This window comes from Rhinopithecus roxellana, chromosome 17, assembly GCF_007565055.1.
Source record: "Rhinopithecus roxellana isolate Shanxi Qingling chromosome 17, ASM756505v1, whole genome shotgun sequence".
Lineage (NCBI taxonomy): Eukaryota > Metazoa > Chordata > Mammalia > Primates > Cercopithecidae > Rhinopithecus > Rhinopithecus roxellana.
This window is the reverse complement of record NC_044565.1, coordinates 34,092,953-34,098,639: the sequence shown is the minus strand read 5'-3', so window position 1 is coordinate 34,098,639 and position 5,687 is coordinate 34,092,953. Positions and strand designations below refer to the sequence as shown.

At 36.3% G+C, this 5,687-nt stretch overlaps 1 pseudogene across 1 annotated transcript; it reads right to left on the bottom strand.

The window, feature by feature from the left end:
- Positions 1-3,445: 3,445 nt before the first annotated feature.
- Positions 3,446-4,159, bottom strand: LOC104656175 (annotated as a pseudogene). Its single transcript, XR_747079.2, has one exon. The product of XR_747079.2 is annotated as a peptidyl-prolyl cis-trans isomerase A pseudogene (transcript).
- Positions 4,160-5,687: the final 1,528 nt, after the last annotated feature.

Genomic DNA, 5,687 nt, shown 5'->3' with positions numbered 1-5,687 from the left:
GCAAAGCAGTGATTGCTACATAGAAGCCATCTGCTCCACTGTGGTTCCCATGCATGGTTTTCCATCCTGAATCTTGCTGTCCTGCTGTTCCAGGATAACCCCACACACCCTGCATCAGGGTGTGATCCTAGTTTCTATTGAAAACCAGCACCCTGACTCCACACTAACAAGGGCTGAATTGAACTAGACTTCTGATGGTTCCAAAACAGAACTCAAATACATGGTTGATTTGGAGAGATTTTTACCCTGAGATTCAACTTTAACATGAGTGGTACATTTAATCCAACACAAAGGGTGACAATTGGATAGATAAAGTGCATAAACAAGATAAAATCATTAGGAAAAACTTCTATGAAGTACCTGAAGCCAGTTTCCTGTAATCTAACCAAGTTCTTTATCTGTTCATTTCAATCTTTCATTAAACTACAGTTTTCAGAACATTTTCTTGGTGGCACTTCATAAACTTTCAATACCAGTTGGCACTTTTTCTTCTGAATGTGGCTGTTTAGTCACACATTGTGCTGCTGGCCATTCACCTTTATCTAGGTCTGACCCAGCATTCCCCATCTCTGCACAGCCACCACCTGAAGCCACTACAAGCATTCAAATTTCATTTTTGTCATATGGAGCATAACTGTGATGAGTTATTAGAAAAATATTTCGGGTTTCTACTAAAGTTGATGCATCTTATTGCAAGTATAATATCATTTCATAAAAAAATGAGAAAAATGTTTTTGTTTAAGTAAACTTTGCAAATAGTATACCTCTGAAAATAAAGTATAGGACATGATGGGGATATAAAAGAGAAAGGGAAACTGTACATGGGAAAACGACTTTGAACACTTATAAGTATACTTACAAGTATGTTGAGTACACACACATATGTATATATGCACAGAAAACATATAAATATAAAATATATGTAAGAATGTACATGTATGTACATATAATGCATATGTACAACAATATATGCACAAAATTCCTAACCATACCTTTAAATAGTTGTTTTCATGTTCAAATGCATTTTTCCTATATTATTTTCACCTGGGTGTTGAAAGGCTTTAGTAGAAAGAAAAGGTACTAAGTATAAATACTAGTGCTGAGGAGAGGCAGAGCAGGATAGTGGAATCGAAAGTTCCACCAATTGTTCCTGCCACCACCCACAGCAAGACACCAAGTTAACAACTATCTACACAGATAAAAACACCTTCATAAGAACCAAATATTAAGTGAGCACTCATGGCACCTGGTTTTAACTTCATATCTCTAGAAGAGGAACTGAAGAGATTTAAAAAACAGTCCTGAATCATTGACACCACCCCTTCCCACCCCTAGCAGCCATGGACTGGTGTGAAGAGCATCTCTGGGTGCTGGGAGAGGGAAAACAGCAATTGTGAGGCACTGAACTCAGCTCTGCCCTGTTAGTGCAGAAAGGAAAAACAGACCAAACTCAGATGACGCCCACCCACAGGGAACACTGCACATCCTAGTGGTCTGAACTTGAGTGCTTGCAAACCTTGCTTGAAACAGAGATATGTGACCTTTTGGACAGAGAATTCAAAATAGCTTTTTTTGAGGAAATGCAAAGAAATTCAAGATAACACTGAGAAAACTCAGAATTCTATCAGATAAATTGAAAGAGGTTGAAATTATAAAAAAGAATGACGCAGAAATTCTGGAGCTGTAAAAGATAATTGGTATATTGAAGAATATATCAGAGTCCTTTAATAGGAGTACTTTAATGAATCAAGCAGAAAAAAGAAATAGTGAGGTTGAAAACAGCTATTTGAAAATACACAGCCAGAAAAGACAAAAGAAAAAAGAATAAAAAACAATGGAGAATGCCTATGGGATATAGAAAATCACCTCAAAAGGTCATATCTAAGAGTTACTGGCCTTAAAGAAGAGGTAGAGAAAGAGACAGAGGTAGAAAGTTTATTCAAAGGGATAATAACAGAGAATTTCCCAAACCTAGAGAGAGATACCAATATCCAAGTGCAAGAAGGTAAAACACCAAACAGATTGAACCCGAAGAAGACTACCCCAAGTCATTTAATAATCAAACTCCCAAAGGTCAAAGACTAAGAAAGAATACTAAAAGCAGCAAGAGAAAAGAAACAACATACAATGGAGGTCCAATATCTCTGGCAGCAGACTTTTCAGCAGAAACCTTACAGGCCGGGAGAGAGTAGCATGACATCTTTAAAGTGATGAAGGAAAATAACTTCTACCCTAGAATAGTATTTCTGGTGAAAATATCCTTCAAGCATAAAGGAGAAATAAAGACTTTCCCAGACAAACAAACGTTGAGGAATTTCATCAGTACCCAAACTGTCCTATAAGAAATGCTAACGGGAGTACTTCAATCACAAAGAAAAGGACATCAATGAGCAATAAATCATCTGCAGGTACAAAACTTACTGGTAATAGTAAGTACACAGAAAAACACTGAATATTATAACACTAACTGTGGTGTGTAAACTACACTTATCCTCAGTAGAAAGACTAAATGATGAACCAATCAAAAATAATAACTACACCTTAATAACTTTTCAAAACATAGTACAATAAGATATAAATAGAAATCAAAAGCTAAAAAGTGGGTAGATGAAATTAAGGGAGTTTTTATTAATTTTCTTTTAGCTTGTTTGTTTATGCAAATAATGTTAAGCTCTTATCAAGTTAAAATAATGGTTTATAAGGTAGTATTTGCAAGCCTCATGGTAACCTCAAGCCAAAAAACATACAATGGATTAAAAAAGTAAAAAGCAAGAAACTAAATCATGTCAGCAGAGAAAAGAACCTTCACTAGAGGAAGACAGGAATGAAAGAAAGAAGGAAGGAAGAGAAGATCACAAAACAATCAGAAAACAAATTTTTAAATGGCAGGAGTAAGTCCTCACTTAATAGTAATAATGCTGAATGTAAATGAGCTAAATTCTCCAATCAGCTAATACTGGAAGTCCTAGCCAAATGGATGAAAAAGTTAAGAGCCATTAATCTGTTGACTACAAGAAATATATTTTACTTATAAAGATACACATAGACTGAAAATAAAGAGATGGAAAAAATATGCTAATGGAAACCAAAAAAAAAGCAGGAGTCATTATACTTATATCAGACAAAATAGATTTCAAGACAAAAACTATAATAGACAAAGAATGTCACTATATAAAGATAAAGGAAGCGATTCAGGAGGATATGACCGTTTTAAAGATATGTGCACCCAACACTGGAGTACCCAGACATATTATGGAAGTATTATTGAACTAAAGTGAAAGGTAGGCCCTAATACAATAATAGCTGGAAACTTCAACACCCCACTTTCAGCATTGAGATTTTCCTGAAAGAAAATCGACAAACATCAGACTTAATCTGCACTATAAACCAAATAGATCTAGTAGATATTTTTTTTTTGTTGTTGTTATTTAGTTTTTATTTCATAATCATAAACTTAACTCTGCAATCCAGCTAGGCATGGGAGAGAACAAGGAAAACATGGAACCCAAAGGGAACTGCAGCGAGAGCACAAAGATTCTAGGATACTGCGAGCAAATGGGGTGGAGGGGTGCTCTCCTGAGCTACAGAAGGAATGGTCTGGTGGTTAAGATAAAACGCAAGTCAAACTTATTCGAGTTGTCCACAGTCAGCAATGGTGATCTTGCTGGTCTTGCCATTCCTGGACCCAAAGCGCTCCATGGCCTCCACAATATTCATGCCTTCTTTCACTTTGCCAAAGACCACATGCTTGCCATCCAACCACTCAGTCTTGGCAGTGCAGATGAAAAACTGGGAACCATTTGTGTTGGGTCCAGCATTTGCCATGGACAAGATGCCAGGACCTGTATGCTTTAGGATGAAGTTCTCATCTTCAAATTTCTCCCCATAGATGGACTTGCCACCAGTGCCATTATGGCGTGTGAAGTCACCACCCTGACACATAAACCCTGGAATAATTCTGTGAAAGCAGGAACCCTTATAACCAAATCCTTTCTCTCCAGTGCTCAGAGCACGAAAATTTTCTGCTGTCTTTGGAACCTTGTCTGCAAACAGCTCGAAGGAGACGCGGCCCAAGGGCTCGCCGTCGACGGCAATGTCGAAGAACACGGTAGGGTTGACCATGGCTAGTACTACAAGAATTTCCTCGGCGGCAGCGTCTGCAAAGCCAGATCTAGTAGATATTTAAAGAACATTTCATCCAAGTGCTGCAGAATATACATTCATTTCCTCAGCACATGGATCATTCTCAAGAATAGATCATATGTTAGGTCACAAAACAAGTCATAAAACATTTTTAAAAATTTAAAGTGTCAAACATCTTCTCTGACCACAGTGGAATAAAACTAGAAATTCATAACAAGAGGGATTTTGAAAACTATAAAATACACAGAAATTTAACAATATGCTCCTGAATGACCACTGGGTCAATGAAGAAATTAAGGAAATTGAAAAATGTCTTGAAACAAATGGTAGTGGAAACACAACATACCAAAACCAAAGGGATATTGCAAAAGTAGTTCCAGGAGGTAAATTTGTAGCTATGGGTGCCTACAACAAAAAAGAGGAAAAACTTTAAGTAAACAATCTCATGATGTGTCTTAAAGAACTAGAAAAGCAAGAGCAAACCAAGCCCAAAATTAGTAGAAGAAAAGAAATAATAAAAATCAGAGCAGAAATAAATGAAATTTAAATGAAAAAAATACAAAAGATCAATGAAACAAAAAGTTGGTTTTTTGAAGTCAAAATTGACAAACATGTAGCCAGACTAAGAAAAAAAGAGAAGATTCAAATAAATAAAATCAGAAATGAAAAAGGAGACATTATAACTGACACTGTAGAAATTCAAAGAATCATTAGTGCCAACTATAAGCAAGTATATGCCAATAAATTGGAAAATCTAGAAGAAAAGGACAAATTTCTAGTTATGTGTGACCTATTAAGATTGAACCAGGAAGAAATCCAAAACCTGAACAGACCAATAACAGCTAACAAGATCGAAGCAACAATAAAAAGTCTCCCAATAAAGAAAAGCCCAGGACCTGATTGGCTTCACTGCTGAATTCTACCAAATATTCAGAGAAGAACTAATACCAATTCTACTCAACCTACTCTGAAAAAATACAGGAGGAGGGAATACTTCCAAACTCATTCTATGAGGCCAGTATTACCCTGATACAAAAACTAGACAAAGACACATCAAAAAAAGAAAACAGTAGGCCAATACCTCTGATAAATACTGATGCAAAAATCCTCAACAAAATACTAGCAAACCAAATTCAACAATACATTAGAAAGATCATTCATCACGACAAAGTAGGATTTATCCTTAGGATGCAAGGATGGTTCAACATTCACAAATTAACCAATGTGATACATCGTATCAACAGAATCAAGGATAAAAGCCATATGATCATTGCAATTGATGCTGAAAAAGCATTTGGTAAGATTCACTATCGCTTCATGACAAACCCTCAAAAAAATGGGTCTAGAAGGAACATACCTCAAAATAATAAAAGCCACAGATGACAGACCCACAGCTAGTATCATACTGAATGGGTGAAAAACTGAAAGCCTTTCCTCTAAGATCAGGAAAACAACAAGGATGACCCTGCCAACACTGTTATTCAACATAGAACTGGAAGTCCTAGCTAGAGTGATGATTGAAGAGAAAGATATAAAGGCCATCT